Source organism: Andrena cerasifolii, chromosome 3, assembly GCF_050908995.1.
Source record: "Andrena cerasifolii isolate SP2316 chromosome 3, iyAndCera1_principal, whole genome shotgun sequence".
Taxonomy (NCBI): Eukaryota; Metazoa; Arthropoda; class Insecta; order Hymenoptera; family Andrenidae; genus Andrena; species Andrena cerasifolii.
In genome coordinates, this window is record NC_135120.1 from 16,271,500 (window position 1) to 16,289,024 (window position 17,525).

The window sequence follows — 17,525 nt, forward strand, 5'->3', positions numbered from 1 at the left end:
CGAACCATCAGTTACGCCGAACATGGTGTATTACACGGTTGTCAGGGTCGATCAGACGATGCAGATGTCTCGATGGTCCGACGCGTTCACTTATAGTTCTCTAAACTCTTTGCCAGCCAGTGAAGACCCCCTGGCTATCTCGGGAGAACCGGTACTGAGGCTTGCCTGTGCTGATTTACCGATATCAACCTGAGTACATAGTCAGTCACACAAGACTGTACTCGTGATATTTACGAAGGACTGGATGTGAAGCTAGAGGAATGGCGATAATCGAAATACAGATTTAAGCAAAAGGTCTAAAGATTTGTGTATAGGCTAAGTAGGCTGCAGCCTAGGGTGGCAAATTTTAGGGGAAAGAAATTGAAAGCAAAATGTCTTTATTCTGACTGTTTTGAAGGGGGGGTCTGTAAACACATGAGCTTGAGACAACATTAAAAATTGGTCATCTTTTTTGTGTAACAAACTAGCAATAACTCATATGTGAGTCATCATAGTGAATTAATTTTAAAATTGTCTGAACCCTTTAAATTTAAAGATTTGATGATATTTCAAAAAGGCCGGCAGACGTTTGGTAGCCTAGGTGCGCCAAATCTCAAAATCTGACCCTGGTTTTATAAGACTTACCGAAAAGAGTGAATGGTTCTGTTAACCGTAGATTACTAAACTGTCTAGATTTCAGATTAAGGGGATACTCTAGTGCAACTGCCCGTTTTTCAACGCCATCTTCGGGAATTTATTTAACAAAAACTATAAGTTTATACTATCTGGCGTTTTGCCTGAATATTAAGGTATGTTTGGAGTAATATTCAGAATTTTTTTTAACCTTTTTATTGCACATATACATAGATATAGTCGGTTGCGCAAATTTCTTAAAAAAAATTATTTTCCGACTGACGTTGCTGTGGGAACTGTTCTAGTCATCCAAAATGGAAGAACTAAGGTTTATTTTCTTTATTATGTTTGTCGTTATGGTTGGAACCACAGAGGCACCCAACAATAAAAATTTGCAGAATGACAGCATTTTGAAGAAAAATGTTCGATTTTTGCTCATAAATTTAGCTGTTTTCGTTCTGTAGAATTAATTTTATATAAGATAGAAACTGGTCCGAGTTTCCAACCCTAGCGACAAGCATAATAAAGAAAATGAACCCTAATTTTTCCATTTTGGATGACTAGAACAGTTCCCACACGAACGCCCGTCGGAAAAGAATTTTTTTGAAGAATAAGCTTGTACCACCGACTATATGTGCGATAAAAAAGGTTAAAAAAATTCTGAGTATTACTTCAAACATACCTTAATATGGAAGCAAAATGCTAGATAATATAAACTTATAGTTTTTGTTAAATAAATTCCTGAAGATGGCGTTGAATACGGGCAGTTACACTAGAGTACCCCCTTAACCCTCTACATCGCCCTGTGATTTTGAGGTAATACATCAAGTTATCTATATTTAATATTGCGGATGCTGATGCACAGAACTTCCATATTCCAATCTTTAGTCTGTAGGTACTAATGTCATAACAATTTCGGGTGCATATAGAGGGTTAATGATTTCCAGACCGGTTGAGACTGAATTATTTCGTGGTGCACTTCACTTGTGTGCAACTAGTTTTATTGCCCACTATTGGAACTACGGACATGTCGCAGGGTGTAAATGTTTGGACGTGACTGCCGTAGTTAGAAGTTGGAACGTAACAGTTCTATCGAATATTCTGCCGACGCGACGTCCGTTTGAGCATAAGAAATGGGGTTGGTGGTAGGACGCCCTGTATAGGGTGTAACTTAACATTTGGCAAACACTTCGTCAGTGTATTCACTACTTGAAGAGAACAAAATAGACTCACAGAAACGAATGTTTGATTGGCATTGTTTTTAAGCTATTTAGAAGTCTATGTTCTAGTAATTCATCTGACAAATTGTTAGCGATCCATCGCTTTTCTTCGACACACTTCTTGAGAACTCTCGTGGGAATGAACTAAGCATCACAATCTTGTTATTCGAGCATGGACTTTCTCGGAATGAATGACGAGATGGCTTTGTTCAAACACCTCTCTTCTTTCCCCCCCATTGCATTTTCTTACATTTCTGTTTGGCTTTGCGGTGACTAAATAGAACTACTGATTCGATATGGATATCGCTAATCGATTGGGAATAGTCTAACAAAGATCTAACAGTAACCGCAGAGATTGCAATTTATTACTAGATGACTCATCGAAGTTTCAACTTCAAAACAAATTCTGAGCTTGGTTTGTTTTCAAAGTGAACATTCAAGAAGAACACTTCGGATGCTTTCCAAAAAATATCGACGAAAAAACACACGAAAACTGTACACAGGGTGCAAGTCCCTCGGCGTGGAAACACGCCGACACCGGTCAAGGTGTTACAAGAAACAGGCCCGCGTATAACTCACAATTAGGCTACACTTGCAGCCTGAATGTTATTAGAAACTTTCTGTAAAATGCGGGCACATTTGAAATTTGCCAAAATATTTATTATCAGCATGGATTATGTGCCATGCTTGTTGAATGTAAGTAGAGCTTCAGTGTTTCAATGTTACCGTCTTATATGGCAATCAAAGAGTAGAATCTACGGGGGAATCGCTTTCACCGGCTCGTATAATCTCTGTCGCTTCCGGAACGGCGTGCATTCTTCCCGTAAGCGGGGGCATTTACGTACGCGTGCATCGAAATTTCAGTTTTCCTTCTCGGCGTCACGACGATGCGGTCTGCTATCATTAAACTAGATCGTGAATAACGGTACTCGCACGTTTCAATAAGGAGATCGTGTCCCCGTAACGATCTACACCTTATGCAACACCTTTGGATTTCAAAATATATAGCTCTGCTCCCAACGGTCTCGTGATAATCTTTTCCAACATTTCTACACAGGGCAGAGATGGGCAAAATTTTTATTTAAATGAAATTTCGAATAACGAATAAAGGCAAAAAGGTATTCGTCATGTGTCGAATCAAGTTGACACGGGTTAACTTTATTCGGACGAATCATTCAGTTCTTCGAAGGATGTTCCGATGCGCTCGATGCAGCTCAGGGAACTTTGCATGAAAACAGCACTCTTCCGTACGTAGCTAGGCAGTATTTTCCGGCCGGGATCGCAGGGGCGAAAGAGAGACGAAAGTCCCTTTACCCCACTTTGAAATCGAGAATTCTTAAGCAAAGCTTAAACGGCACCCCTTTTCATATTATGCGAATTGCAATTACGCCAGTGAAAAGAAAACGTCGCGTTAACGCCGTGCCCTGGACTCTTGGAGTCATTATAATCCGGCGGTCCTTCGCGAGGAACGGGCTCTCAGAGTAACGCGAAACGCCTCGATGGTCTCAATTAAAAACGCGCAACGCGACATTAACCTAGCGCGAAGCGAAGACGGCGAGGCGAAGGTGAAACGGATAAACTAAGTGTCGCAGTTTCCAAAGCTTGAAACGCATCAACTTCGGCATCGGCGATCGTTACATACACGTTCAGAGTGTCGTTGGAAAATAAAATATCGAAGTACTTTTTCCTCATTGCGAAACCACCTTGAGTTTTTCAAACGGAACCGTATGATTTTTCTTTCATAATATTGTAGGGGACATTCAGACGAATTCAACGAGCATCATACTGAATACTTTTATTTAGGGTTTGTCGGTTTTTGAAAACCGAGTTAAAAACGGGTATTTTTTTATAAAATTGAAAAATTAAAAAACTGGGTTTTAAATTTTAAAAACCGGTTTTAGGTACCTACTAGAATTAATATGTAAACACGAAGAATAATTAATTATTTAATTAATTCTTAACTTGTATACTGTTTTTGGCAAACGTAAATTGTATACTGGGGTCGTGGCAGATCCCAAATAAAAAAGGACAAAGAAATTTGTAAAGTTGACACTAGATTCACCTCTATGAATATTTTGTTCTTAGGTAATGTATAAAATAACAGAAACGTAGAAAGTTAAACTATTATTATAAAATTAATTAGAAATTCAGTTTACAAACTTAGACAACCAAAAATTTTGCAGCGAATTTTGCGTGGGGTCATGAGCGACCCCTGGATATCGGTTAAGGGTTGAAAACGTTAACATTTTGACTTGAAATCGCCTCAAGCACAAGTTTATTGTAATAAAAGTTTACTGTCAAACTAATCATCACGCGTTCGTATTTCCAGAAGAAAAATGCTAAATCAGTGTTTCCTAACCTTTTTTTTAACCTCCAATAATCTACGCCAGCGAGACACGATTTCTAAACACGCGACTGTTGTGGGTCTAATAAAACCAAGAAACAATTAATTAAAATGGGAAAAAAATTCTTATGTATGATGAAAAAGTAACAAAACTACAAAAAGAATTATAACGTTAGACGTACGTATCATTTAAAAAAAAAATCATAAAAATTGATGAACTTTGCAGCATTTACAGAGGAATGCTCTCGTACCGCACCCTCCGACGTCCCCATTTTTACATTTTGCATGTATAAAAGGAACGGGTTGCAATTTTGAAAAACATGGAAACCAGATATTCCAGGGGGAATTCCGAAAATTAATTGGTCCTCTTTATTGCATTCCTTGTAAAGATGAGCATAGCATTAAATTGGTCCAATTAAAATATAGCATGGTTTGTGATGGACGTTTTACAAAATGTACAGTAGTAACATACATATTAATATCAATGAATTGAAATTACTGTAATGTGAAATTTTTTAGAAAATTCATGAAAATATTGACGGTTGTTGAAAATATAAAAAAAATCGTGTAAAATCTTTTTGATCCACGTGGTATAGGGTTCCTATAAAATGAAGAAAATGCGCGGCTGGCTTTGATAGTTCCTCAGTGTCGTCGGTGTGACGAACTCGACGCTACACACACGGTATTTATAGAAATTAAAACAATGTGCGTGCTGTGGCGCTTTATTAATAGCGCCTCGTTTCTTGTTTCGTGCTAGTAATTGGTCGCGAAGTGTGTAATTCACGCAACAGTGTGCTGCGTTGGCACTTTTCGATGCGCTCGATATTTTTAAAATCGTTGCACATACGCTCAAAGACGGCAGCAACTCGCAGAGAGGGATCAGACTCGAAATGATAATAATAATGATAGATCTTTATTGCAAGAGTGCCACGTGTACACTACTGCTCAAAAGTATTTGATCACTTACTACATGTGCGTTTGGTGATGAAGAAAGTAGAACAAAACGTAACATAGTTGATTATTACTTGTCCTTATGAAATTGCTACTTTCTTCTTCTTCTTATTAGTATAATGAGTAATTTAGCCACTGCAATCCAGAGATAAGGCTACTATTATTGCGTTTTATGCGATTCAATTGTTCAGTTCCTAGTAAATTATATTGAATTTTTTGGTTCAAAATTGTTCAATTATATTTGCACATTGGCAATGTTACGTTTAAAATCGGGTATATCTTTGTTGCCAGGAAAACATATCAACCACCAAGATCAACAGTTATTGTATCTCTGAAAAAGGAAGACCACGGGTGTCAATAATATTCGAATAAATAATAGAAATGATAATGGAATTGCAGTCTGCGGCAAGAAACGAATGATTTTAAGGATGTTTTAAGCGTTTTATTAAAAAAATAAAACAAACTACTTATTACCCATGATTTATTAGTCTATAAAGCGCACAAAAAAATTATTTACAATAATTTTTATAATAAATTATTTATGATTCTTAAGGTGTTAGACCATTGCAGGAAAAATGGTCAGCACGATATCTCCTTTAAACATCGCTGGATCTGAAAAATAAACTGATATTCTCGTAAAGTAATGTTGCCACTATGGGCTGACGAGCCATTCTTTTGTAATTTTATTTCATTAATGTTTTATACACAATTACAGTGGAGAATTTTGCATGAAAAATTCATTTAACTTTAAAGTGCCATAAATTGTTTATTCTTTTTAGAATAAAACGTTTGGCCCGTCAGCCCACAATGGCAACATTATTTTACAAGAATATCATTATATTTGCCAGATCCATCGATATTTAAACGATATACCACGCTGACCATTTTTTCTGCAGTGGTCTAAAGAACCTCGAAAGTCATAAATAATTGAATAATAAAATTATTGCAAATAATTTTTTTCGTACACTTTATGGATTAATAAATCATGTGTACTAAATATTCTGTTTTATTCTTAATAATAAAACGCCTAAAAAAAATCCTAAAATTATTAATTTTGGCAGGCTAAACGTATGGAACCCTTTCGATAACAGATCGAAATCTTGAACTCACGCACACGCGATAGCGGCAGATAGGGCGTTAATATGCCGTGCTTCTGTTATCCGAATGCACCAGTTATCCGAAGCACACAGTACCGCGCCATACATGGCTCCATGGTATCCTCTATAGCACCGCGAGAAAAAACGGGAGTAGACATTACGCGCAGCGACGCGTGCGATATTAATATCGGCGTTTATGCCCGCGCATCGAGACAACGCGCGAGCACGTAATTTACACTCGTCATTCAGACGGAGCACATCCTCATTAAGCCGATCAGACCGAGTTTGCATGCATTATCCGTATGGAACGTTGCGGGACACGGTGTTTAGGAGGAGGTGGCGCGCGACGCCGAGAACCTGCTCAATGGTTAATCAGGGAACAACCATGCTTCCGCGGAACAATAAACGGCCGAAAATAAATTATACATACGCAAGGGAATTACGCGTTGTATCTGGTGCGGGAAGCTGCCTACCGTTGCCTCTCCTCCGACAGGTTCGAGGAAAACTGTTGCAAACTATTTCTGAAACTAGCGGTGGTACTATCGGGTCATCCTATGAGTAGGGTAAAGTAGCCTGATATGAGACCCATTTCTTAAAAACATCATAACTCTTGACTGAGGACACTTTTATTAAAATTCGATACACGTTTTAAAAGTAGATTATGTATTCTTTAGCAACCTACTGGAAAATACTATAACAAAAATTCGGTTTCTTCATAATAAAATTAAAACGAAAATCATTCAAATACGCAGATAAAAAGATGGGTCCCTAATATGAGACCCAGTTTGTTTTTTCCTGAAACTCATTTTTTCTTGCTTTTTTTTATAAAGTCGGCATGTGAAATCTACTTCTTCGCTACCGCGGTCTTTGTGGGCCCACTACCGAAGTCTTCGTGGGCCCACCACCGAAGTCTTCATGGGCCCACCACGCCCATCGTAACACTTTATACGTACACTTAACCCATTGCTAACCTAGCACATCTGAAGAATAAAGACCTGCGCAAAACAAGCATTCTGCATCATAATTTTCTTTCTTAATCACTATCATCATTCAGAACTATTTATTCTTCACTGTCATCAGCAGAACTTTCACGGGTCTCATATTTGGAAACAATAAAATGATAACTACTAAGAAGGAGAAGTTCCCAGGTGTCCGCCTCCGATTGCTTTGAATTTTGGATATGTTTTAGAGGACCGAAAAATAAGAAATACGTGTTTTTTATAGCGGCCCGTTTTCATATTTAGGGGGTGAAATCAACCCCCAAAGTTATAAGATTTTCAGGCGTTCGTCTCCGATTCTACATTCTATGATAAATAATTTCATAATCACTTTCTTACGCTAAACTTGCACAGATGTTATTTATAATTTATACCTAAAGCAACTGATTATTATTGATAATAATAGTTCAAAACTTTTACGTGGCGAAAGCTCCAAAATTTGAGAAAACATACTTTTGCTTTGTAACAGCGCTAAATGCTGTGCTAACATGTACCTAGATTTTAAGTGGGTGAAATACTTTCAACATATGTCTAACTTTAAAAACACTTTGTTACCACTGTTTTCATTAGTTCTCCAAAAGTGAATACACTTGAATTACTCAGGCAGCTCAGACTTCGCGCTGCATTGTTGGCTATCCTTCGTGGTGTTCTTTCGCTGGGAGTTCGTTAACCGTAAATATGTATAAGAGCGAATGTATGTATGTAAACTGTACATACATAAGCAGTCCTCCTTCCACGTGCAATATATTCATCGTCAGATTTATAACAGGATTGAACACAAATACGGCCTCTCGACCCATCAAGCCCTGCCCGACGAGGAAGCCAACCCCTTTGTGTACTCCATCGGTAGCTTAATCAATAGAGACAAGAAACATAGGCTACGTTTTACTAGTCGCATCTCTCTTCTCATAAATTTACGAAGCACCATTACAGACGACAAGGATCAAGCATCCAATGGCCGCCGACTTCATCCGTTTCGTTCACCATATGCGTTATACAAAATCATAATTCTACAATTTATCTGTCGAAACTACGTACGTAATGAATATTGTCAAAAGATAGAAATTTTTATGGATGCTTTTCTTTTTGTATATTCGTATTGGGGGGTGACTTTTTACTGGTGCAATAATTTGTGACGATAAAAGGAAAGTGAAGGAATTATTTCCCGCACGATTCGAAAGAGAAATAGATGAATAATGACCTCTGTGTTAAATAAGCTTTCTAACTGCTTATGGTAACGAATTTCCTTGGCTTCGGATAAACCGACCAACATGGTTCGTATTATAACATCTATAGGAGGTACGCGGCAGTCCCATTTGATTAAACTCGAGTTGCGCTTCACGTCGCATTATGCAAGCTCACCTGGCGTGCTTTCTTTAAATCTGAAAGTGATCCTTGCAAGCGGAAGTAGGTCACATCGCGGACGTTTAGCGTAATTTCTGTGTCGATTGGTTCTTGTTGCCTCGCAGTGAGGTAATGAAGGGAACAAAACGGGAATGGGTTAAAGATATTTGTAAGATACTGTAATTGAGGACTTTGCAGAGAGGTGCAGCTCCATCCTTACCAACTTCGAGTAAATTAGAAGAAAACAGTTTATCAAATTATTGCTTTGACTTAACATTAAAAGGAGAAGTGTAATTGAAAAATATATATTTCCGCACAATAAGTAGTAGTTATCGAGTTGATAAGATTTTATATCCATTTCTGGCGAAAAATATTCTATAATAAAATTAGTAATATTAATGTTTTATTATTAAACCAGCTGACCCGTTATCCGGTTTCACCCGGGAATTATTATTGTTATTTATTATTTTAGATGGCATATTTATAAATAGCCTATAATCTAATCTAGGACGTATGTAATGTATATTCAAACTTCCATTGAAATCTGTTCAACCGTTTAGTTGTGAAAGGCGAACAAACAAACAGACAACGTTTCATTTTTATATATTAGTAAGGATATTAATATTATTAATTACTATTATTAATATAATTTTCTAATTATTTAGAAATCAGTCGAAATTGTAGAATAACTGTTCTTCGAGCGTGGCTTTGTTTCCGAGAGAAAAAAAAACAATGTGAAAATTGAACCAATGCCCTCAACGGATTTTCAAACTCTATTTCCTCGAAAATTTTCGACTTACCTTTGCACGAGGAATCACCCCCTTTTCGGTTGCATCGCGACTTGAGAACACACCTTGTATAAATGCGAGAGTTTACCAACGTACCAATAAACTAGGAAGTCTGCGAAAATTCCAATCGGATTACGCATCGCCTTATTTATAGCAGAATTAAATTACCAGTGTCAAACTTTGGGTCACTGTCTTCGGTACGACTACCTAACTCGAAGATCACCATCCTTGACCAATTTACGATGCGCGCGCGGCGCTGACTGTTTCGCACGTGAACGTCAGCATAATTAGCGCTCCAAGTAAATAAGTCGCCTGGTCTTTTTTCTTACGACGAATGACTCGCGGTTACGCAAGCTTTTCTGTTCTTCATCGATTAGCGGTCGAACCGTATGGCAACCTTCAGGCACAGCCATCTTGGTTCCGCGCGCGTCGCAACGAAAGATGCATTGATTCGTCATCTCTCCACAGTTATAAATAGTTGATTATTTCGGAATAGATGCTCGGTCTGTGACCATAAACGTTGTAGCCATTCCGTTGCGAAAGCCTCGCCGCTTTAATACGATATTTATGGAATTCTATTTATCAAAATGTGGGGTTTGATGATCAACCCTAGAGCAGTGTGTCCCAACCTTTTTTGAGTCGCGAGCCCCTTTTATAATATTCAAATAACCTGCGACCCCCTCTCCCCCCTATAAGATAAGGTAAATTTAATAAGATAAAGAAAACACATTAGAAGTAGGTATTTCAGGATATAATTAATATTATTAAACTGAATAATATAACTTAAGAATATAACTAATAATATTCTAACTTAACAATATGAAAAAAAATCGTCGAGATTCCCAGAAAATACTTCGCGACGCACAGGTTCGGAATCACTGTCCTGAAAAAACACTGTGGGGCCGGAGAACGCAAAAAATTCTGATGATCTCTGCAAACTAGAATACCTATCGATCTTTCACTCTCAAATTTCGATTTTCTTAAGGTAAACGAAAACCGTATGCTGTAAATATATTTTTTAAAGGTACCTAAAGAGAAATACAAAAGAATCTTTCGGAAACGCAGTGTGAATTTGGAAATACTTGAATTTCGATTTCCCCCGCGACCTCAGAGTGTCAGATACCTGCGCTCCAAAAGTGTTACAGTGTCGTTTTAGGACTGTGTGAGTTCATATGTTGTATAATTGCCCATTCAGTGAAGAATGCGGTCAACAATCTTCGCTAACATGGCGTGTTTTTTTTTAGCTTTGCTTATGTATTACTTTATACTCCTTTTCATTTATGTATAATTTGTTTATAGTTTCCACTAATTTGCATCAGTCCTCCTCTTGCCTATATGTCGATGTACTTTTAGGTGACGAGTGAACACGTCTTCCTCGGTTAACAGGTTAATACTCTTCGGAAGAACATCCTTGTGATGTCATACAATTTTTTGCTGGCTTATACAGTTATTGGAAGTAGTTTTTGGATTTATTCGCTTTTAATACATTCCATTCCTTCGTCACATCTCGTTTTAATTTTCTGTGTGTCTTTGAATCCTTTACGTTTCGGAGTGGCCTTGATTTTGAGGAATAAAAGAATGTCTGATAGGGATAATTTCAGAAAATAGTAGGTAGTAATTTCGTTCTAAGAACTTTTGTTGCAAGGGAAACGGTTTTAATGATACTGCAGAATGAAGTCATGCATTGTTATGAAAGTGGAGCCAGCTTCCTTTTTCTTGAAGAAGAAGTCCTTCTCGATGTATTCTCTGAATTAAATTCATTCGCTACCACAATATGTTTCTTTTATTTTGCTTCTACGTACTTTTAAGAACGGATAATAGACTCTCCTGGAAATTCATTGTTAGCCGTGTAAGTGGGACATTGAGGTTAAATACACATAATATTTCTTAACTGTAATAAATAGTAATATTTTATTACAAATATTCCCATCATGCCCTGGTAAAATTACGAATATATATTTTGATAATATTAGAATTTTACATGCAGTGTGTTTTAAATGTAAATACAATAAAAACGTAAAACAAATCTTTTTTAAACTGTGCCTCTCGAAATATCTAAATTTCGTTCAATAATTAAAATAAAAAATGTTAATAAATTTCAACTTGAAGATAATTTGACTCTTAACACCTTTCTATTGCCAAGCTAAGTTCCTTCTTACGTACACCTTCTGAAAATAAATTTCCTACGAAATTGAAATAAAAATTCAAAAAATTAATAATTTGACAGGCCTGTATATTCGCAACTGATGCGAAAAAATGCACAACGCTGTTCATAAAACGTAGCGTTATCAAAAACACATACTGTAAACTATATTTCTATATTAACGCAATTTTCGTACCAAAAGTAAAACACGACTCAGTAACTCAGTATACATATCTTACGCAAAACATTGCGACATTAAAATTAAAAGCATTGTGTTCAAGACGATAAATTTATTATAATTTAGTATAAAATAATTAACTATACTCTACTGAAATATACATTACAATTTATAATAAGTATAATACATAAGGTAACATGTATTACAATTTTGTGTAATTGTTGCAATAATATATTTAGAATAAATTCTAATTACAATACAAACTTATATTACAATCTTTGCAATAATAAATTATTATTAAAAAATTCCCCAGTGGTCAAGGGGAATTAAATTCCCACGGATTGTTTACATGCATACAATTATAACTTCAAGGTGTAGAGTGTGATATTACCCACCGTAATATTATTATTTATTACGGTTTCGAATAAATGCGCGTCCTTCCTGAGGCCGCCTCTGAAACAGGCATTCCAGAGCGTCGACGGTCGACGATCAGTTGAGCTTCGACTGCCGCGCCGTACGGACTGGTGTTGTCGCCCTCCGATCCATTCTTATTTACAAATTCCTATACGTGATCCCAGTGCTCAATTCATTCCCCCTGTTTTTTCATTCACCAACGAAATATATAGTGAGTGTGATTCAGTGCCAACAGTGATATCGAGTGGTACGCCTCAGGTGAATTAAAAATCGTTCCGTTCCACGAGGGTCGTTACTCAACCATGCCATCCTATCAAGGTAAAAATCATGCGTTACCACATTGTGACACTTCGATCCTCGTCGGTTGTGTACATACAGTGTTTCGTAACAGATGACTTTGAAGAATCAAATCCTTCGCGTGCTTTTATTTAAAAATGGACAAAGTGCAACAGAAAATATGGCACAACAGCGGATGAAATTAATCTTCGCGTAAAAATAAATCGAAATTGTGGAATAACTTTTGACGCAGAACTACGTCTTTTTTTTAAACGAGATTTTTATCATATGAAAATTGGTTTGAATAATTCTTCTAGTACACGTGTATCTATCTAAAATTTGGGGGAAGGCAACAGTAAATATAAATTGAGGAATAATTTTTGGTCGAACGAGACTTGGTTTTCGAGAATATCACGTGCTCAGGTATTCAACAGATTTCCAATATCGATTTTTGCTCGAAACTGGAATTTTGATTGAACGAATTTTTCCTTGTATTTTCTACTAGTTTTTTTTTTCATGTTGAATCACTACCTTTCCGGTTATACCACCTATTACGAAACACCTTGCACACGTATGTACGCGTGTATGTACATATTATTGTCATCCATCGTAACCAAGTATCCATTTCCGTGAGTACTTGAATAATTTGATCAACAAAGGTCCTCTTCGATCATCCTTATTTTTCGAAACGGTTCGTGGTACTGCGTATGGATGCGTTACGCACGAAGTGTGCACATGACAGTTACAGTTAGTAGGAAGTGTTGTTTTCCTCCCGCAAAATTGACGAAATTTATTTCTACGTATTTATAGGTATCTCGTACAAAAGTTTCCTCTCACATGGATTTCTCACTTTATCTTTCAAAAGTGAGGTCTGCACAAATGTTTACTGCTATTGAATCATGTAATATATATATAGCAGTAAAAATTTGTGAAGACCTCACTATATATATATATAACTGCAAGGGAAGAAATGGAATAAAATTTTTCGAGGTCATATTAATATCGTAAAATTTGTTATATTTATATCGCAGGATGTACCTGTACCTTTTCCTTTTTGTATTATCAGAAGCTTTTGAATCTACTAAGTAGTTCAGCAATCCTATGAGTACATATGTGTATACAAAATAGATAACAACGTTTATTTGTTTTATCATTTTTTTTATCAAAGTAGCCTGCCCTCATCCCCAGTGTTAGCTAAAGTTTCATTAACCTTCGCTGCGGGGATATAAAGTGAAAAATATATCTGATAAAAAAACTCTTGCACGCCACTATATATCACGTCTATTCCTTTTACGATTCTGATCTTGAGAATGCAGGGTGATGTTACTACGGAGGGTACACATGCGCGCGTAATGTCCTCAACCTGATATAAAGTTTTATGTTTCCTCCAGTTTATTTCTGTTGATAGCATCGATCAATGCCTGATACACTTGCTTTTTATTTTTGTTTTTACGAGTGTTTCATGTCACATGAATTGCTAATAGTGGTTAGTTGGGGCAGGATATGAACTAACCAATTTTTACGATTCTTACATTTGTTTATCTGGTAGTTTGTTTTCAGTAGGTTCTTTAGGTTTCGTTCACTAGTAAAGTTAATGACTGGAGATAACGTAGAAATAATTTATAATGTGTTGAAGCGTAGTTCCTAATGATATACTACATAGAAATATTTATTGCACCACTCGAATGATTAATATAATTTTCCTTTATGAAATTTTCTCGCTCCATTCTGAAACAATTATTTCCTTACAAAAATAGCTCTTAACGCATTTTACAACAGGCGCCTTTTATTATTCTTTTCGAAGCCTGAATTTTTCTCCAAGAAACGTGCCCAGCACGCATCCCCATTTGCTCGGCAATAAATCTTATTTAATTACCGCTGTCCATCCATCCCTTTATAAACATTAATTCAATCCTTCCATAATATTCAATTCTCGCCCGCACACATCTACGGGCGGCCATAATGGAAAACCATGGTATCTTGTTCATGCAGCTGCTAATGAATCAGTGACTCTTCCTTTTCATGAATCATGATAGTCATTATTCCGCCTATCTGGAACATCTACCTTAAATTTCTTCTCATCCGTAGAACTGACATTCCTCCCCTTTTTTCTTCCGTCGCGCATATTCAACGGCCCAACTGCGTACATGCCGCGACGCCTGTTCATTACTATCAAACGCAGCGTACAAACGCGATAACGATTACGCGACCACGTTAATGCATCATGCTTCTTAGCAGTATCGAAGTGCCTCCACTATTAAGTCCGATAGCAGATCTGCAAAGCATTGTGCGTACTGGCATTAATTAACTCGCGTAATTAGTATCTTTCTAAAACGAAGCTAAACGACCGCGTGCCATTAACCTGGCGGCATTCTAAATATACCTGTACCTTGAATGCAGCCATACCCGACCCTGCACTTTTCTTTCTTGCTAAATTATGGTAAACCGCCAGCACGCTCCTCTCCTGGCTGGTTGGAATTAACTGTACCCTTGGCAGAGGGAAACGCAGGCCAGTACGAACATGGCCATGGCATCCACGCCTTGCAATTTTGCATTTTCTATTTCACTTGCCTTGTTCGAGCTCAGTGTGCCTAGCCAATGAGGCTAGAATCGAGTTCAAAGGACTGCCATTACGCTCGCGGAGTCCATAAACATGAATTTCATGGTAAGTTCACATGGCGAACAGAAACATTTTAAATATTGGTTTTATTATATAGGTTTTCTAACAAGGGAACATCCCCAACCCGAAAACTCAAAAAATTCTGAAACTTTGCGAATATGTAGAGAATTTTCTCCAGATTATCACGTAATTTTTGTTTGCTGCCCAGCTTCACTCTAAAGGGGTGTAATTGACCCCTGAAAATCCGGTTATTTTCCGAATTTGTGCTATAACTCGCGAACTGTAAAATATTTTTTTTCCAAATGATAGATCTAATTAAAAGAAGTAACTTTTGTCTTGGAACTTTTTTTCTATCTCTTACAGATCGGGAGTTATAACAGAAAATCGGAAAATAGCCGAATTTTCAGGGGTTAATTTCACCCCCTTCTAGTGGAGTTGGGCAGCAAATAAAAATTGCGTTGTAATCAGGAGGAAATCCTCTACATATTCGCAGAGTTTCAGAATTTTTTGAATTTTCGGCTTCGGGATCTTCCCTTGTAAGTTACTTGTAAACGTTGATTCAAATATCTCGATTAGCGTGTGGGCTCTCTCTGAGGTCGATGAGTTCAGTGTCATGTTAGGATTAGGCTTAATTAGTGATTAATTTTCAACCTCATAGTATCATAAAAAATATCGTCTAATTTGGTGCTGTTTGGAGCGTCTCAGGGTGGCGTAACCTCTTAAGGGCCTTTTAACCCCAGGCCGTCCCTCAGTTTTCGAACTTAATTTCTCCCACGGTGTCAAATTGACACAGTGGTAAAAAAATCAACAGAATGAAAAGGTAATTAAGTAGCTAACTTTGCAAATTCTTTTATTGAAAATAAAAAATGAAATTTGTGCATATTCGACAGCCTGCGTATTCAGTTAAATGGGGACAGTTTTGTGACCTACATACGATTGGTATTTTATAGGAATTCCTAAGTTTCTTATCACTTTCCTTTTTCCCCCTTTTCTTTTGTCGTATAATAAAATTCTCAATTTTTTGTTTTTAAAACTTGTTTTTTGTTATAAATAATTTATATCGATGTTAAAAATCTTCGTATAAAAAAAACTGTTGGGGGTTGGGGTTTCCGCCAAAGGTTAGCGAGTTTGGAAGGGCTCCGCGACAACATTTAGTTGGGAAACGCTGTGCTGGTGTAGATGTAATCCTTCAAAACAAGTGAAACGGAACTCGGTCGAGTAAATTCCGCGTGTGCTACCCATCGCCGGGGAATCGCTACGCGCTGCCCGAACTAACGATTTCCCAGATTCTTCAGATCTTGATCAATCCAGAAGGAGCTTTCGTGCAGAACGGAAAGAGCGGCTGGTACTCGAAGGAAAAAGCTGCGAGAGGAACATATCCGAGGCGCATGCGTGCGTGCACGTGCAACGAAGCGCGTCCATGACCGTGCGTCTGCAGACGTAATGTTCGAAAATAGCGAAACTGAAGTTAACACGCATTTTGCAGCATTCAGCAGCGGTGCTTCTTCGCTCTTGAGCTACCCCGACTTATTACTCAGATCTCTACCTGAGCCAGGCCTTTTCACAAGCTTTTATTTTTCTGTTTTAACCCTCCGCGGTCGCATCTTATTATCACAAATTGGTCGCATGGGACTCACTGCTGCCCAGCGACATTTTTCAGTTACCATTTTCGTATTTCTGAATCTTTCAATCATGTTCTAACAGCCTTTTTCTAGAAACGTAAATTTTTATATGTTGAAATTTGCATTTGAAGATATAGTTGTGGATAAAAGCGATTTTTTTTATTTTGTTTATTAAAATTTACCGAATTCTTAGATTTCATTATTAAGGTATAAAAGTTTACAGATATATTGGCAGAAACATCCTGAAATGCGATACACCCTGTGTGACCACGAAGGGTTAATTGTACATAGTTTATTTATTTTATTTTATTTACTGATCCATCACAGTAGTATAATATTTATTGTAAATACCAAAAATTTTGTGGAGTAAAACCTATCGGGAGATTCAAATTCATACAGGTCCTCTTCCCGATGCAATGGTATAATTCAAAAAATTCTGAAACTTTGTGAATTTGCAGGGGATGTCCTCCTGATTACAACACGATTTTTGTTTGCTGCCCAAATTTACTCGAAGGGGGTGAAATCAACCCCTGAATATTCGGCTATTTTCCGATTTTGTGTTATAAGTCGCAAACTGTAAGAGATAGAAAACAAGTTTCAAGACAATAGTTACTTCTTTTAATTAGATCTATCATTTGGAAAAAAATATTTTATAGTTCACCAGTTATAACACAAAATCGGAAAATAACCGGATTTTCAGGGGTCAATTTAGAGTGAATTTGGGCAGCAAACAAAAATTCCGTTGTAATCAGAAGGAAATTCCCAACATATTCACGAAGATTCAGAATTTTTTGAATTTCCGGGTTCGGGATCTTCCCTTGTTAGTAACGTTGACGTCTTTTAATTCAGAATAATTAGGCTCCCTTCACTCTGTCCCCCGGTATTTCCTTTTCGATGCACTTTATGAAAGCGCATTAG

The 17,525-nt window shown here is 37.2% G+C and overlaps 1 protein-coding gene across 4 annotated transcripts in view; it reads left to right on the plus strand.

Moving 5' to 3' along the window:
• The window catches only part of Synd (protein kinase C and casein kinase substrate in neurons protein Synd), a 97,828-nt gene that overhangs the window by 41,200 nt on the left and 39,103 nt on the right, over nucleotides 1–17,525 (plus strand). Inside the window, exon 1 of one of the 4 annotated variants that reach the window (XM_076807880.1) lies at nucleotides 12,172–12,407. The exons of the other annotated variants lie outside the window; for them this stretch is intronic. The gene's annotated coding sequence lies outside the window, so the exon portion shown is untranslated. Of the gene's footprint in view, nucleotides 1–12,171; nucleotides 12,408–17,525 lie in introns of those variants that run through there. 4 annotated transcript variants of the gene reach the window in all.